Source organism: Petaurus breviceps, unplaced genomic scaffold (genome assembly GCF_028583685.1).
Source record: "Petaurus breviceps papuanus isolate PSGF00001 unplaced genomic scaffold, PetGlider_PUasm1.0 98, whole genome shotgun sequence".
In the NCBI taxonomy this organism is placed as follows: domain Eukaryota; kingdom Metazoa; phylum Chordata; class Mammalia; order Diprotodontia; family Petauridae; genus Petaurus; species Petaurus breviceps.
In genome coordinates, this window is record NW_027187460.1 from 50168343 (window position 1) to 50187221 (window position 18879).

Here is an 18879-nt window from a genome sequence, read left to right on the forward strand (position 1 = left end):
GTGAAGCAGTTAGAGACTTTGTTTCCCCTATTTCTCCCTACTGCTTTCCAACCTGGTGCCTCAAAGCTTCAATCAGCCTACCCTAAGTACTCTAACAATAGCTTAAATGGGTCCTTTGGGTGGCACTGTCCGGTGTCCTGGAAGAGGAAGGTAGCTGTCACTGACAGGTGGAGCCTTAAGCCTCAGTGGCCCCAGGGGTGTTTACAGAAAAGGCATCATACCAGCATTGACCTAGGTTCAGATTAAAGCTACTTATCTGTGACTGAGGCACACACAACACTGAATAAGGAGAAACATCATAAATGCCAACCCTATAGGACTCTTTCATGATGACCCTCAGGTTACACCAGAAGGAACCGAATAGGAAATTCTTGATGAAAAGACTATACACATCTGGACACTTTCATATAGGTAATTGCAGCATGAAATGGAAGAGGGTTCAGGAGGAGAGGGAGAAAGAGGATGTGGAGTGTGGTATCACCTAGAAATACTATGCTCAATTATCTCTCGTGCCCTTTTTCATCTCTGAGTTTCTTCATAAACTCCTGTGCTTCTGTGTCTGTCCATCTCTCCAGCATCCTCAGTGCTGACTTCACATTGGCTTTGGGCCTACTGAGGTGGAGTAGTTGACTGCACACTCCTCACACTGTTCCCCACTTGGGGCCTGCTTAGCCTTCTGGTGCTGCTCAGGGTCATGGCAGCCTCTCCAGAAGAGTCTTTGGTGGGCAGCCAGACATCATCCATGACTGTGAAGACCATGCAGGCTGCCTGATAGAACCACAGTTCTATGGGAACTGAGACATAAAACAGCTCCTCCTACCCAAGGTATAGGGTCTTGATCTTGACCTGGGTCCTCGGGCTTCAGGCCAGCAGAAAAATGTGGTAGGTACAGAGCCCAACAATGAAAAAGGGTCACTTGGGCCATTGGCCTCAGGTCAATTAAGTCCTCAGTATGTAGCACCTCCACAGCCAGCCATTGTTCCCCTACTTTATAGTAACATGACTTTCAGCTGCCCATACGAATTCTACTCCATTGATCTCTGGGAAACAGTTGTCCCTCTGTCCTGTTTGAGCTTGTCCAGGTAATCCTGTTTAATGTACTTGTTGGTTCAGGTATAATTCCTCCTCCAGAGTCTTATAGCATCTATCATTCAGGCTTTCTAGTGGCAAACTTTGCCCTTCTGCAGGGGAAAAAAATCTACTAAAATCCAACATAAAGTAAACACTTCTGTAGAACTCAGAAGACACATCTCTGTTGTCCCTCAACACCTGAAGAATGACTGGAAGAAGCCAATCCCAGACCGCTCCAAGCATCCTACAGAGATTTTCCTTCACCAGTGACTCATTGAGAAGAAACAGCTTGTCATTCAGATATTTCATGAGTAGGGATACAGCCTTTTCATTCTGGAACAAATCTGGTGATAGGGTGATATGCTGAATATGCTTCTTAATGTCTCCTATCATCTTGACTGTCGGGTAGGCAATCATGTTCCAGGCCTCTCTCTGAAGGTTGTCATCCATGTCTAGCAGTCTGCTCTTCAGGTTTCTGTGGAGACACCCACACAGGGAAGCCCCAAACTGATTTCGGCCATTGTGGCCCCCAAAGCACCTGCACTATAGCCTTTGTCACATGTTTCACATTGTTTAGGGTGATGAAAAGTGACTCACTTTTTCACTACTTCACCTAGGGCCAGGGGTCAAGTGTCTACTTTCCACTGAACCAGCTCTGGGTAGTAACTTCACAAATATCCTCCATGATTTGAATCTCTAGGTCCATGGCCTCAGATGATTCTAGCCAGCTTGGCCCAGAGCTCCTTGATATGGAAGAAGCAAAGCCTGGCATCAACCTCTAAGCTGTGGTTGGATGTGGGGTCCATGGGCTGTGGCTTGTCTACATCAACATCTCTCTGGAGTCAATGATGAGTGATGTTAAATTGAAATAAATTCCTGTTCCATTACAATAATAAATCACCTCTTATAAATAACTTTGAATCTTTTGTACTTAATGAGCAATAAAAGCATAACACACACAAAGCCCCCCCAAAAAAGAAAACTAATAGCAATATGCCTCTCCTCCCTGTGTAAATAATCCAGAATGTTACATCAGACACTATAAGTTTCAAAGGATCCATGATCTAAATATTCAGTCATGTGATGAAAAATGAGAATGAAATGTTAACTCTTTAAAAAATGTGGAGAGCAATAAAAAGCTATAAAAATGTTCCTTAAAAAGCATAACACAAAAAAGTAGATGAGAGAGAAAAGCAGCCAAGACTCCATATTATCAACACATTGCCTAAAGAATACACATTGTAAATAGATGGCTGAATTACATATGATATATACCAATCACATTGCAATAGCTTGCTGATTGGTCTCTCTGCCTCAAATTTCTCTCTACATCAGACCATTAAAACACAGCTGATAAAATAATCTCTCTAAAGTCAGGCAGTCCATGGTCAGATCTGAGCACATTATGCCCCTTCTCAATAAGCTCGGAAGGCTAAATACCTCCAGGATCTAATATAAAATACTTTGACATTCAAACACTTCATAACCTGACACTTCATTCAAACACTTCATAAGCCTCTTTCCAATTTTACCAGTATTTTTATATTTTGCTTCACTCCCCCTATTTTATAATTCAACAACACTGACTTTGCCATTCCTTTAAAATGACACTGTACACCTTTTCACTGGCTCCATCACTCTCACCCCTATGCCTGGAATGTTCTCCATCTTTACCTCTGCCTTTTGACTTGCTTGACTTCCTTTAAGGCTCAAATCAAATAGTACTTTTTACAAGAAGGCTTTCCTGGTCCCCTTCCACAGGGCCTTCTATTAATGTTGTATACATTTTTACAGATTGTTATTTTTTTGCATATTGTCTTCCCCATTAGAATATGAACTTCTTGAAAGCAGGGACTGTTTTCACCTTACTTTGTATCCTCAGCACATAGTACACTGGCATATGGTAAGTACTTAATAAATGCTTGTTGACTGTCTGTTGTAGATAATCCCATCACTGATTATGATGCATCCTTGATTTCTCAAATTTGAGCTTTTCTTGTTCATGTCCTATAAATCCTCTGTAAAATATATACTCAATATACCATAGGTCTTTTGTGGGACTTTTAATATTTGGTGCATACTCACACTTAATCTGTCCATTTTTTATCCTTACTGTTGATGGAAGAACCATCCAGGTAGCATAAGCAGAGCACTAGAGAGATAGAGAACAGCATATGCCCTAAAGGAGCTTATATTTTTTATTGAAGACAAAACACTATATACACAGATTTCAAAAATACAAAATAGTTTTGGGGGATGGAAGGTACTAACAACTGAGGGAAATGAAGGTAGGCATACATAGAATATGGGCAGCTAGGTGGCACAGTGGATAGAGTGCCAGGCCTAGAATCAAGAAAACTCATCTTCCTGAGTTCAAGTATAGCCTCAGACATTTACTATCTGTGTGACCCTGGGCAAGTTACTTAACCCTGTTTGCCTCAGTGTCCTCATCTGTAAAATGAGCTGGAGAAGGGAATGGCAAACCATTACAGTATCTTTGCCAAGAAAATCCCATATGGGGTCATGAAATGTCAGACATGACTGAAAAATGAAAATGTAGAATAAAGAACTTAATATTGGTCAACAAGCAAATAACTATGCACAAACAAGATATATACAGAATAAATTAGGGGCAGTCTCCAAGGGAAGGCAACAACATTATGGGGACAGGGAAAGGCTCCTTGCACATAGTTAAGATTTTAGCTAAGACTTGAAGAAAGTCAAAGAAGTTTAACTTTGAAGAAAACTAAGGATATGAGATAGAGAAGAAGAAAATCTTCTCTCTTTTTTGGAGTGGAAAGGATAGGGCAATTGGGGTTAAGTGACTTGCCCAAGGTCACACTGCTAGTTTTTTGTGTGTGTGTGTGTGTGTGTGTGTGTGTGTGTGTGAAGTGTCTGAGGCCGGATCTGAACCCAGGTCCTCCTGACTCCAGGGCTGCTGCTCTACTCACTGTGCCACCTAGCTGCCCCAGAAAAACTTCCCAGGGATACAGGATAGCCCATTCAAAGAAATGGGCACAGGAAATAGAATATAATGCACAAGGAAGAGTAAATAGACAAGTCTGGACCACAGATTTCCTGAAGAAGAGTAATGTGAAGTTTGGAAAGGGAAACTACAGTGAGATTGTGAAGGGATTTAAATGCCAACCAGTGGAGTTTGTGTGATGAGTAACGCATACCTTGTGGCAAGAAATGCTGAACAATATTAGATAAATTGATCTCTCCAAGGAACTGAGTTTGGCTTAATCTTTCAGTGTGCCCTGGCTCTATCTCATTCATTCAGGCAAATCTCTAGTTTTCCCCGCCAGCCTATGCCAACCTCTCAGTTTCCACCCATTTTTTTCCCTTCATTCAGAGTTCCTTCATATATAATCAGACAGCAGTTTTGTAATGACTCTAAATAATACTCCATAGCCCAGTTAATAACATATAACAACACAATAGAAATATAATGAGTAATGATAAAGCTACAAGATCTTATGTGTCTTGTGGGAATTGAACAGGATGGAATGAATGTCTTCTAAAATAAAGAGATTAAATGAAATGAAGGAAAATTCCATTAGGGAAAAATATTTTTTCCTTTTTTGGAACAAAAGTTTATAAAAATCAGAAGGAACTGAGCATATTTAACTATTGCTAGATCTTAACATGTGTCTCTTAAAAATGGATTTTGTTTTCTCTCTGCCAGAAATCAGAGATGTCTTCTATGCATAAAGCATATTGATGTAGAAATAAAGTATATTGATATAGGGTGATAATGACTCATCCTGTCTGACCTAAACAGAACTTCTATCCTTTCTTTGATCCTCCTCTTTTCACCCACATAATTATTTTAAAAATCATTGCCCCCCTCCCTTTATTCCAGATTTTAATATTGCTTGTGCCATTTGAGGTGTTCAATAAATTTAATAAATTATATGAGGTGTTCAATAAATTAAAATATGAGGTGTTCAATAAATTCCCCATGCAGCCACATCAGTTTTTTGGAGCAATATTGCCCCCTTCCACCATCTCAAGGAAATTATTTCTGCTAGTATCTTAAGTAGTTTATTTTTTAGATCAATCCCCTTTTTTGGTCACAGATATTTTTCAAAATAGCAGGCCACTGGATACAATGTATCGTTACTCTTAACCCCTTAAAATCTGCTGTCTCAAACAGTAGTACTGTCCTATTCTGTCTTTAGAACACTGGTTACTTACTACCAAGATTTCTCTCATTTCTATCTATTTCAAGAGCCAGTTTGTATTGGCCAGACCATAATCCCATTCCTCTTGTCAATTTTTCCCCTATTTGATAAATGAAATTATCATCAAGGCAAACCATAAAATTGTTAGTGCTTCTGCTTTGAAAAGAGAGGGAGCTCCAGAGGATATATAGATAGCTGAAATTCCCAAAAACCACCGTATCATATTTCTACAACCAGATAAATGATCTAATTTTAAACTTTTCATCAAATTCTTTTTTTCTGTCTATCCATAGTATACCCCCAACAAAGACAATGATGACTTTTCCCTCAATTGATCCATGTCTGAATGTGCTCTACTCCTTGACAGTCTCCCTCATTAGGTTTCCAAATTTCTTCATAAAGAGTCATAAAATCATAGATCTGGAGCTGGAAGAGGCTTCATAGTCCAACTATTTCAGTCCCTTCGTGAGTATATCTTATCGTAAAATTATATTCCACTCTCTCTTTATTGATACTTTTCCTGGTGAATAAGGGGTCCCCTCTCCAGAGTTATATCCTGTCACGATGCCTATCCTATCAGGTATTAATGATACCAGGAGGCAAAACCAACCAGCTAAAATTAAGATTGCTAATTCACCTTGCTTATCAACCATATGCAGTATGAATTAGGGAATTTATTGCTATATTTCTTCTTGAATATCATCTTTTGTGAGTTATTTATCTTTTTGTATTTTTCTATATTCCATCTCTACACTGATTATATTCTACATTCTATCTCTATACTACGAAGTTTATCCTGTGGACAATTTTATCCTTTCTTAACCATTTTAAGTCAAAAACCCTATTGATCAGATTTAGAAGGCTCAAGACAAATATCTTTGCTATTTTTAGCCAACCTTTATTAGGTGTGCTCCTTTCCTGGTGATAAGTTCATCATTCCCATATTTTAAGTCATATTCCAGAAATCACAATCTCATTCTCACTCCCTGCTCCACTTCTCACTCTCCAGACTTCTACACCTCCCAAACAACAAAATTCTCATTCTCACCCTGTTGCCCTTTCTTCTGATTGGCTAGTCTCTGACTTGGACTTTCATGAGATACCCAGACCATGCCAACTTCACTCCTATTTGCACTTATCATTTTTTTCACTTTTTCCTCTTCCCATTAGCAATCTTTCACTTGTGTGTATTGCCTCCTTTTCTAGCTCCCCTGTAGAATGTAAACTCTTTAATGATGATTGTCTCTTTGCTTATACAGTTATCCCTTCCACATCATGACTTTCCCTGTTACAGTTTTGATATATCATGGGTTGGCATAAAAAATTAAATTGAAATTTGGGGGGAGTTTTGTGGAAGCTGAAGATGATACTGGAAGGACAGTGGATAATGACTAAATACTTAATCCAAATTTTACAATAAGGTACTATAAACACCCCACTAAAGAAAAAGGAAAAAATTCAGACTTCTTCTCTGGCACAAAGGAGAACCAAAAAAATTTTACTTGGGTTTTCTAGATCACAGGGGTACTGTGCCCTTAACCTCTATCACCTTCCTATGGGAGGGATATGTGTATTTGTATCCCAAGTATTTAGCATTGTACCTGGTACATGATAAGTACTCTATAATTCTCAAATAACTTCTTGATTAGCTGTTTACTATCCACATTCACCTTTTTCTTCTAAAAGCTCTACCATCAATCAGCAGCAGTGATGAAAATACAACCTGTGTCCTCCTAAGATCTTTAATTTTTGTCTAGCACTTCATGATTCTTAGTGGTGTTGTATAGTTTTCTTGTGGCTGTATCATTCCCCACATGGATCACCAAGAGTATGTAGTGTTCATCAGGTATGACAAGTCTTCATAGGTTTTATATATCAATCCTGATGTATGCCCTGGCAAGCAGTAGATGTCTCTGTAGCTTATGTCTCTGATTTTTTCATGTTCTCTCGTCAGCTAGTACAACATTGACCTATCCCTTCCTCTTCTAAACAATATAATTTTATAGTTTATCTGTCTTTCCTATAAAATCATGAACTTCTTTAGAACATGGGTAATTTATTTTCTTTGAATGTGTACTAATGAGCAATTAAAACAATACTATTCATTTTTAGAAGCTCAATAAATACTAGTGGGTTGATTATTTGAAATAAAAATCACAGATGATAATGAAAGCAATTGCATTTTATAGCTCAGTAACTTTTCAAAAATAAAGCAATCTATATTAAATGGGGGAAATCCTGTAATTTCAAGTTCTGTCACAAGAGGGTAGAGTTGCCTCAATACTGAAATTTACCTTTCTTTCTATTCATCCCTATCCCCCCCCCCCCAAAAAAAAAAATCTCTTTGCCCATAACTTTATCAGTGGTGGATATTTGACTATCCTATCGATCAACTATATTCTCAGTAAATGAAGTAATGCTTAATGATGTAACAAGTAATTCAAAGCAATACCAAGATGCTAGGCATGGGGGGATAGTGAACCAATTGATATATTGGAAATGATTGGTAAAAGTAAATCGTGATATTAAAAAAAACCTCTTCATGAAATACAAAGTTATAAAGGTGATTTCATTTATAATTCATGTGCATTGTTATTCCTTTGGTTTTGTGTAAGATGTCATACTTTACCCAGATTTAATTACTGATTTTATTGAGATTGACTTTCTTGAATCCTAGATTCCTTTCTTCCATGTGATATGGACATAATTGGTGCTGAATATATGTCTAACCTTAGGCAATATTCTGAAATAGTCATTGCTCCAATTCCAAGATGTTCTTTATTTACCCTTTTCCTCTAACCAACATTACTTCAAGTCACAATTTATGAACTAGAAGATCTTTGGAAATTATCTAGTCCTGCAATTCTCTAATTTGAGAGTCAAGAAAATTGACTTGTTCAGGGTCGCAGAACTAGTCAATACTGAACTAGAATCTTTGTCTCCAGATTCCCAGTCCAATGCCTTTTCCATTAAACCAGGAATTCTTATCCTAGAGCTTACAGATATATAAGGGTCAATAGATACATTTCAAGGGGTCTCTGAACTTGAACAGGTAAAAAAAAATTATTTTCTCTAATCTCAAACTAAACTTTAGCATTTCCTTTCAATTACTTAAAATATTATCCTGAGAAGAGGCCCATAGTTATTATCAGACTGCAAAACGGGTAGAGAGAGAGAGAGAAAGTCAAGGACCCTTGCTTGATTACACTACTAATACTGTTATCAGAAAAACAATCTAAACCCTGGCCAGAAATTTCTATAAATATTACAATAGTTTGCTAGTTCAGCACTGAGTTGGTAGAGGGCAAAGTCATCAATGCAGGGCAGCATTGCACTAATAGAGTTTAAGAAATGTTTGAGGAGGGAAGACAATGCTTTCCTTACAGTGTTGGTAAATTTGATAAAGCAAACCCATTTTTTTAGCCTTTTGTGGTATGAATTATTCACAAAAATTGGGGTGGATATCTGTAGGGATTACTAACTCTTTGTGTCATAGATCCCTTTGGCAGTCTGCTGAAGCATATGAAATGCCCTGAATAATTTTTTTAAATATGTAAAATAAAAATACATAATATTAAAGCAGAAATTAATTGTATTGAAATGTAATTATCATTTAAATATTTAATGGACTTCAAGTGAACCGTTGCCATAGGGCATGGGAAAGATGCTGCTGGATTGCCTAAGTTTCATAAAGCTTAACTTTTCCACCATGCATATGTCGTTATGTTTCTTCCCCAGTTCTTCCAAGCATTTTACATTACTTTTAAAATCATTCTTGAAATTAAAATAGTTGGACTCAGCAACCAAGAATTTCTCTGAACTCAGACCATATGCAAAACCTTAGCACCAAGCTGACATCTTGAAGAGACCAAGGGAGGAAGACATAAGAAATTCCTCATGTCTCTTTAACTTCATCTTTCATTAACTGGCAATATCCTTTCCCCCTACAGTTAATTGTGAGTCTCAAAAAATGCTATATCTACTGTTCTGTTATCTTTTATGGAAAATGGGATCAATTTAGGAGAAATGACAACCTTGTATATATGAAGATGAATCCTTCAATCCTCTGCAACTCAGAGTTGCTGAGATAAATCTATTTTTAAATTCCCCTTGCCTTGACACAGTCATTTGTTTTAATACAATTTTCCCAAGATGAAAATACTGGTGGAACCATACTAGAGATCAGTAAATAATAGCATATTATATTTATCTAAGTTTTCAATTCTTTTTATTTATTAAAGTTCTTAAAGCTTTAACTGCCTTTTCAGTGTTGGTACATTAGTACTGTATCTCAAAAAATAATATTATCTAGCACTTAAAGTTTGCAAGGTACTTCATGAATATCTCATTTTATACTCACAACAATCCTGGAAAGCAAGTTCTATTATAATTCCATTTTACAGATGTAAAAACTGAGGTAGACAGAGGTTAAGTGATTTATCCAGGGTTACACAGCTAGCAAAGGTCTGAGGCCAGATTTGAACTCAAGTCTTCCTGGACTACAGGTCCAATGCTCTATCCATTGCACTACCTAATTAATCAATGAATAAATATTTATTAAGCACCTATTATGTGCCAGGCACTGTGCTAAGGGATGAGGATACAAATACAGGTAAAAGACAAAACCTGCCCTCCAGGAGTTCCAAATCTAATAAGGGATACAATATGCAAACAAATACATTTAAAGTAAGATATATATATATGTATATATATATATATATGATAAATAGGAAAATAATTAACAGAGAGAAGGCACTGGAATTAAGGATGTATGGGGAAGACTTCCAATATTTTAACTGGGGCTTAAAGGAAACCAGAAAAGAGTAACACTGTCCACCAAAAAAAACTTTTTTTTGGAATAGCTTATTTTTGTTTTCCACTAATACCTTTTTCTGATTTGGTGTTGAATTGGTATTTGAGTAGACATGTTGATGATTTCATAGAGATATTTTGAGTTTCTCTTGAAGAGGCACTTATCCAATGTATATACCACAAATACTGTTAGTATGAAGAGAGAAGAAAAAGAAACATAGACCAAAATTCCAATTGTAAAAATATATAATTAAATAAATTTTGTATTGTTTTGTGTTTCTTACTCATGATAGACAAAAGATCTTCTTGTGAGAAGGTTCCAAAAGCAAAAAGAATCATGTAAGTTATTTATCCCAAAAGGGAAGAAAAAAACTATTGTTTTATCCCTACCAAATAAATTGTATTATGTATTTCTCTCCTAAGATCATAGTATAATAGATTGAGAAATGCAGTGGATCTTTGAGTAGGTACAAATTTCATTTTACAGTTGAAAAAACTGAGGCCCTGTGATTATGAGTGATTTACCTTGTTACACAGGTAATACATGTCAGAGGTAGAACTTGTACCCCTGTCCTTTGACTTCAAATTCAGTAAGTCCCATTGTACCATCTTGTCTGTGTTGAATGTAGAATGATTTAAATTCTAAAATTAAGAAAATTTAGTCTTGATGCAAGGGAAAACTTCATAAGAATCAGTGCTATCTAAAATTAGATTAGCTGTCTTCAGGAATAGTGAATTCTTCCTCAAAGTCTTTAAGAAAGTGATTACCTTTGGGGAAATATTATAGATGAGCTGGGGGGTTTTTTAGGTATGGATTGTTCTAGATGACTGACAAGGTCCATTTCAACTCTGAAATCCTATCATTCAGTAATTCAGTTCATGTTCTCATCACCTCATAAGGTATCCAAGAAAACAAAAGTAACTAAGATAAAGTGTTCTTCCATAAATTCACTCTTCAGTTCATTGAAATGTATTGCCAGATCGGTAAACTGTGGTGTTGGCCATTTTATACCATTTTTTGAGACTTTAACACAGCTGCTTTTAAAAATGTAAACTTAATAACATCCTTTCTGAATGAGAAGAGCTTTTCTGCATTTGGTTGTAACTTGAAAAGAAACAACTGAAATTACACATTTCAGAATAATGCAAGAAATAAGCACCCATTCATTATTTGTTGCAAAATTCTATTTTTACACTATATACTAATGCTTTCTTTTCTCTCCAAAATTTCCAGGATTGGCAATCCTTTTATGTCTTTAGTAAAATGGCTCCTTTGTGATCTTGGGATGATAGGTATTATACAATTTTTAAATGTTATATAATTATATTTGTATGCAGATCTCAACTCATTGACAGCTTGAACCATGGACTATTTTTAAATTGCCTTATTCCAATAAATAACACAAAAAAAGCATTTGGATGCATATTTTAGCTCCTGAATTTCTCTATAGAATTCATGTATCAATCCCTAGGGCTTAAAACGGAAGGGGACATGTTGAAAATTAAGACTTTCTTTACACAAAGTAGTTTATCAGTTGACCATTGGATGGAAATAGATCTAGGGGATAGATGATGGGACTTGGGATCAGGAAGACCATAGTTCAATTTCTGAATCAGAAGCTTACCAACTGTGCTACCCTGGATATGTTACTTAACCTCAGTCTACCTTAATTTCCTCATCTGTAAAACAAGAAAAACAATAGTACCTACCTCACAGGATTGTCTTGGGGATCAAATGAATTAGTACATGTAAAGCATTTTACAAAAAGCATAGCACCATATGTTAGCAATTATTCTTTTATGAAGTCAGTATTTCTCAAAGGTAAATTTAAAAAAGCAATTGTATCAGTGCATAAGTATTTGACCTTTCCTCTAGCTAAATATCATTTTCTATACTCTGTTCATATTCATTCTACCATGAAATCTAACAAACTCAACTTGATAAATATAACGTTTTATTACAATATTCTGTCCTCTGAACCATGGAATCCAGTTTTTTATTGAAAAGCTTTGCTAATTTTCTATTATATGTATTTAATATTTTTCACCTAGGATTAAGATGTAAGTGATAGGAAAGGTATCATAAATAAATACTTAAGCATCTCCATCATATTCTATTTCAAAATCTAGTAGCCATGTAATTCACCAAGACTTATTCTATTAATTCTAGGTCAAATTTACCACCTTTTACTTGTGTTAATACACCAATACATCAAGGATCTATGATTTCTTCAATGTGGGAATTCCCTCTACATTTTTATAAGTACATTCTATTTATGCTGCAATAGAGAAGTCCCAGGCAATTTGTTGAGGCCAAGAAAGTAGCTTAACTATAGCTGTATGGCCAGTACCTGTGCTAGCAAGCATCCTGGGTATGCTAGGGTGCTTCCTGTTACAGTGTCAGAGTCAAAAATTTGAATTGACTTTCTGGCTCCAAGTTCAGCATTCTACTCACACCATTCTGTTTCTACTCTTAATAATGGGGAAAGAGAGTATAGAAAGAAAGGGACTAGGGAGTGGAGTGGTAGGATTTGGGAGTGGCTGAATTGGGAGAAGAATATGGAAAAAGGTAGGAAAGAAATATGGCTTCTGCTCCAGAAGAGAGTGAGTATTTATTACTGGCCTGAGAGGAGTAGGGAATTAGAGTTAATAGCCAGTGATGCCAGTTGACTGAGTCTGCAGCTTCACCAATATCCTACCCCACAAACTCCCTCCCTCCAACCCTTGGACATTGATATTATAGACAACCAGGATCAGAAAGGTCACAGCACAACTCCCCTTCATCCTTGCAGTAAAATAGAGGAGGCCTCATCAAAGTGGCAAAATGAGGGATGGAGAATGGACCTATCCCATACCCAGCTTCCACCCTGGCTAAGGTGGTAGGTACAGCCTGGCTAAGGCCTACCTACAGCTGGGTCCTAGATCAATCCCTCTAGAAGCAAGGCAAACTCAAACTGACTCAGGTTTTATCCAATAACTTCTAGGCTTACAACAATCCCAGCCTTTGTTGTAGTACTTTAGGGATTAACTCATTTTCTCTAGTTCTACCAGTATCCTGGCATACAACACCAAGGTTAAATGAGTAGTAAGTTCCTAAGACCCTATTTGAACTTTCTCTTTCCTGACTTCAACTCCAGCCTTCTGTCCTTCATATCATGCTGTCTCTCAGGGGCCAAAGGGTAGAAGTTATAAGAAGGCAGATTTCAATTCAGTATAAATAAGAACTTCTTAAAAATTCAAAGCTCAAAAGAGTTCAGAGTTCAAAAATGGAATAATCTCCTTTGCAAAGTACTGAGTTCTCCCTTTACACAAAGAGTTTAAGCAGAGATAGGAACCTGTCAGGAATGGTCTAGAGAGGATTCATACTTACTTCAGACCAAAATAAATTAGGCCTCTAAGATTAAATTTGAAAAGCCCTGGCAGATATGTAGCACAATAGATAAAGTGTTGGATTTAAAAACAGGAAAATGTGAATACTAATCTTGCCTTAAATTCTTGGTAGCAGTATGATTCTGAGCAAGTTACTTAACCTCTTGACTTCTATTTCCTCCTCTGCAAAACTGAAATAATAATAATAGCTAACTCTCGGTGTTATTGGGAGGATAAAATGAGATGATAATGTAAAACCCTTTACAAACCTTAATGTGCTATATAAATGCTAGCTGATATTATTCTTATGTTTCTATGACCATATGACCATACGAATGAGTACAATCTTTATAAATTTATTGCTAGAGGAAAACTATGGAGAATTGGTTTGTGTGTGTATGTGTTTTTATAGAGGATTGTTACCATGAAGCATATTTCTATTTACAAAGGTTAAATTACATAGTTAATTTAGACAAGTAAAGCTAAAAAGAGTATTAGTCATGAATATTATTCACTGAAAATAGATACCTGAAATGTAGACAAAAATATCTCCAAGGAAAACCAGAAATCATCATTATAAGTCCAACTACATCTTAATATACTAAAATTCTGAGGTAAATTCATTGACAGAATTTAACTTTGAGCTCATTCCAACATAACAAAATGCTATTTTTTAAAAAACCTTCAGGAACATGTGCTTAAGAAAGAAACTAGCATTTTGGTAATCTAATGGACCTCAAAAACTATATGGTCCAACACATACATGAACAAGAATCCTCTCTACCGAGGCGGCCAGGTAGCACAGCGAGTAAGAGCACCAGCTCCAGTGTTGGGATGACCTGGAGATTGAATCCCGGGCTCAGACACTTAGCACCCACCCAGAAACACCTGGCCATGTAACCTTGAGCAAGTTACTTAATCCCAATTGCTTAGGGGCAGCCAGGTGGCTCAGCAAGTAAGAACACTGGCTCCCGTGTCAGGATGACCTGGAGATCGAATCCCGGGCTCAGATACTCAGCACCACATCCAGAAATAACTGGCCGTGTAACCTTGAGCAAGTTACTTAACCCTGATTGCTTTAAAAAAAAAAAAAAAAGAATCCTCTCTACCACATCTTCAACCTCTGCTTAAAGACCCTCAAAAGGAACCCACTACCCCCTTGAGGTAACTCATTCCATTGTGGAATAACTTTTTAGATTGTGAACTCATTGAGGGCAGAAACTTTTTTTTACCTGTCTTTATATACCCTCAGGTTTAAAGTAGATACTTACTAAACACTTTTTTATTTGATTTGACAAATTATTAGGAAATCTTTCATTATATCAAGTCTAAATCTACCTCAGCACAACATTCAGCTATTGTTCCTACTTCTTCACTCTGGTGACTAGCAGAATAACCTCAATCCCTCTCATTGTTCCCACTAAACCTTCTAAGGTCCAGGCTAAACATATTCAATGCCCTCAACTGATTCTCTTAAGATGGTTTTCCATACCCTTCAATTATACTGGTTGCCCTCCTCTGGGCAGGATCCAGATTGTCTGTATCTGTCCTGCAATGTCGTGCTCTCACCTATATATGGTACTGCAGTTATAAGATTAACTGAGGCAAACCACAACACATCTATCACTTCTCACATCTGGGGTACTATGCCCAATTTAATTCATCCTACTAACATTAAAACATTGGCTTTTATGGTTGCTGTGGCAGAAGTAATGATAGAACACCTGATAAAATGCAATAAATGAAAATATATATCAAACCATTCTGAGCAACCATTTTTTTAATTTTTTATTTTTCCTATTGAAGGAAAGGACAGATCTATATGAATGCCAAGAATGGCCGTCTATATGTCACTGAGTACTGAGACTCTAAATATTGGGGGAAGGTGTTTCACAAAGGGTCATAGAACCAGACCCCTACCACCACACTTGCCAATAAGTCTTATCTATGTAAAGACATCTCAGAAATTCCTTCTACCAATTCAGATCAGCAATTTTTCTATAATTTATACTCTTAAATGGTGGGCTGGGGGCAACAAGAGATTGTAACCATACATAAATCAGAAAGTCAGTTTGTAGCAAAGGCATGGCTTGAACACAGGTCTTCCTGATTCTATGATGGTCCATCTATATCTACCACTATCTCAAAATAGGATTTTAAATGTTAATATTTGTGTTGATGAGTTGGTGAGGCCTGAATGTATATACAGATCATATCCTATTTCAAGGAATCCCAAGCAATTATCTAGATTGTATCTCTAATATTGTTTGAAACAAGTGGATGCGAGGATGGAATTTAGACATCTTTGATTATATGTAGGCATTTAAAGCAGAGCCATTTGATGTGACAGGGTTTAAATTTCATTTAATTTTCCCTAAGCAATGAAATGCCTCCTTAAGACCATATCAGAAATCTTACAGTCAATTTTATAATTTTGAGAAATAAATTTGAAAAGCATGAACTACTCTTAAAAATTAATGCCATCTTTTCTATCAGAAATACTGATTAAAAAAAAGTTTAGCTAAATGGAGCCAAGAAAGTACAATATTGCTTTTAAAAATTTTAGGAGAGAAAAAAAAACAGTTTTTCATCTAAAAATCTGCTGAACATGCTGGACAGCATTTAAAATACCTCTGCCTCCTTGTATCATCCAAATAAATGTGGCACCCAGTATGTGAAAAAGAATAAAAAGAAGAAATAGAATAAGAAATAAGGAAAATAAATTGAGAAAGGATGACAAGCTCATTAAAATGTACAGAAGGACTCTCCATCTCCCTAGAGGAAGCTGTTATCATGAAATAATCAGAGTGATGAACATGGAAAACAGCAGACTGTGGAAGGCACCTCATGTGGCCCCCAAGTAGTTGGCGATTATATCCTAGAAACCTGACCCTGTTAATGCATTGCTGCTTTGTTGCTTAATGGAGTTCATAGAAAATTCGCATCTCTCAAATGAGTTTCCTCCCCTATTAAATGTTCAGACTGGCAGTCTTTGACAGGGTATGCACAGGGCCATTTCTCCTAATCAAGGAGGGCTGCTGAACCCCTGGGGGGAGAAGCTGTAAGCAATCAAGCAAATCCACAACCACAGAGATATATTTATTCTCTTCCTCATTTTTGTCATTTAGTCAGGAAGGCAGGATGGTGGAAACTGGGAGAATTTGGTAGCAGTAAGAGATAAGAAGCAAGGCAGACTCATTTTTCTCAATAATTATTCCATTTGGATCACTGAGGCCAAGAGAAAAACTGGATTATTGCCTAGGGAGCCCTCCAATTAGAAATCTAGGTAGTATAGGAGCCCTTAAATAACATATCTTCTCAATGTTCAATTTTGTCATTTTGGTTCAAATGGTTTTAATATGTATCATTCATTCTGAGGAAATATATACATAAGACAAGAGTCTGGAATGACCAGACAAATGATTTAGAGCTAATAAGGATCTCAGAGGTCATCTAGTCCAAATACCTCATTTTACAGATGAGGAAACTGAAACCTAGAGAGCTTAGATGATTGACCCGAAGTAATACAGGTAGCAAGTGGCAGAAATGGAATTCAAATCTTCCTGTTCCTCTGACTCTAAAAATAGGAATCTTTCCACTGGACAATATACATGTTCAAACTTGGATACTACTAGCCTATCTTACAGAAAAGAAAACTAAGACCAAGAAAGGTTAAGTGATTTGCCCAAGGTACTATAATAAGTGGTTATGTCAAGACTTGAACCTATATCCCCTAACTGCAAATACAGAGCTTTCTCTGTTACACCATGCCTCTACTGTATTATTTTATCTAAAACGTATCTTTCTTTTATATTTCTGCACTCCACAACAAGCAGAAAATCAATGGCAGGGAAGGAGAATGATTTTGGGTAAAAGAAGACAAATGTAGATAGCATTGTTTCTGAAATTTTTTGGAAATCTCCCAGAAGTCTATAGAGAATGTTACAGCTTCAGTACTTTTCAGGGCAAGTAATTACTAGATTCAATCCAGCTCAATTTAATAAATTTAATAAATTAATAGATAACAATTTAATAAATACCTAGTGTATACAGAGTATATGTAACTAGATATAAAGAGAGGTAAAAATATTTGAGTAACATGTAGTCTTCTATTCTTCTACTTCTACTCTTCTGCTTCTGGGCAGTTCTAGTGATAAATAATACAATAAACAATACCTTCTAAGTGTAGCTAAGTGGTACAGGGAATAGAATATTAGAACTGGAGTCAGGAAAGCCTGAGTTCAATTCTGGACTCAGACACTAACCAGCTATCTGATCCTGGGCAAGTTACTTAATCTCTGTTTTCCTCAGTTTCCTTATTTGTAAAATGAAAGTAATAATAGCACCTACCTCCCAAGGAGCAAATGAGATAATATAGCAAAGCATTTTGCAGACATTAAAGTACTATGTTGTCAATGCTAGTCATTTGTTATTGTTATTATGATGCAAAACAAAAAACTATGTGAAAGAAAAGAGTTATTTTCAGTGCCATTTGAGTTGAGCTTTAAAAGGCATTGGGAATTCAATGAACAAAGGGGACAGAAGATATTTCAAAGACAGCAAAACAGTGTACTTAAAGACATAGAGACTGAAAATCTCAGAACGTTTGGGTAATAGTGAGGTGGTAGTTACAGTTTGCCAAGAATGTAGACAATGTGAAGTAACAGCATTATGTCAGGCTGGAAAAATAAGAAAACATTATAATGTAGAAGGCAATGAATGACATTCAAAGGAATTTTAATTCGACTCAATAAGCGACATAGGGATGCTGAAAATTTTGAAGCAGAGGAATGATATGACATTATTTCCATCTTTTTCTTAGCTTCCCTCAAAATACTGAGGTAAAGTCAACAGAGACTTTCACATTGCTTGTAACTCTGTTGTATGAAAATACTTCAATCCCTTCCCCAGCTAGAACACTAAATGGGAAGATTATATAACAGTCCTGATCAATTCTACCATTAACATATTAGAAGAGAAAGCTTTGCAAAGGACAACCTCCATAAAAAGAGAAGAAGTAAATTGAAAAGCATGCTGGATTTAGAGTCAGAGAAACCTGACTTTGAATCCTACCTCTCACTATTATCAGACCTGTGAGGATGAACAGATCACTATCTCAGTCTCAGTTCCTTCATCCTTAAAATGAAGATGATAGTATTTGTACTACCTACCTGACAGAACTTTTGGGGAGGAAAGAATTTATTTGATCATAGAACCTAGAACTGAAATGGACTTCATAGGCAACCTAGTTCAATCCCCCTGTTTAAAAGATGAGGATACTTGGGGGCAGCTAGGTGGAACAGTGAATAGAGCACCAACCCTGGAGTCAGAAGTACCTGAGTTCAAATCCAGCCTCAGACACTTAACATTTAGTAGCCGTGTGACCTTGGGCAAGTCACTTAACCCCAATTGCCCTGCCTTTCCCCTTCCAAAAAAAGCA

At 36.6% G+C, this 18879-nt stretch overlaps 1 pseudogene; it reads right to left on the bottom strand.

The window, feature by feature from the left end:
- Positions 1–500: 500 nt before the first annotated feature.
- LOC138155757 (BAI1-associated protein 3-like) overlaps positions 501–18879 on the bottom strand; it is a 27776-nt pseudogene continuing 9397 nt past the window's right edge.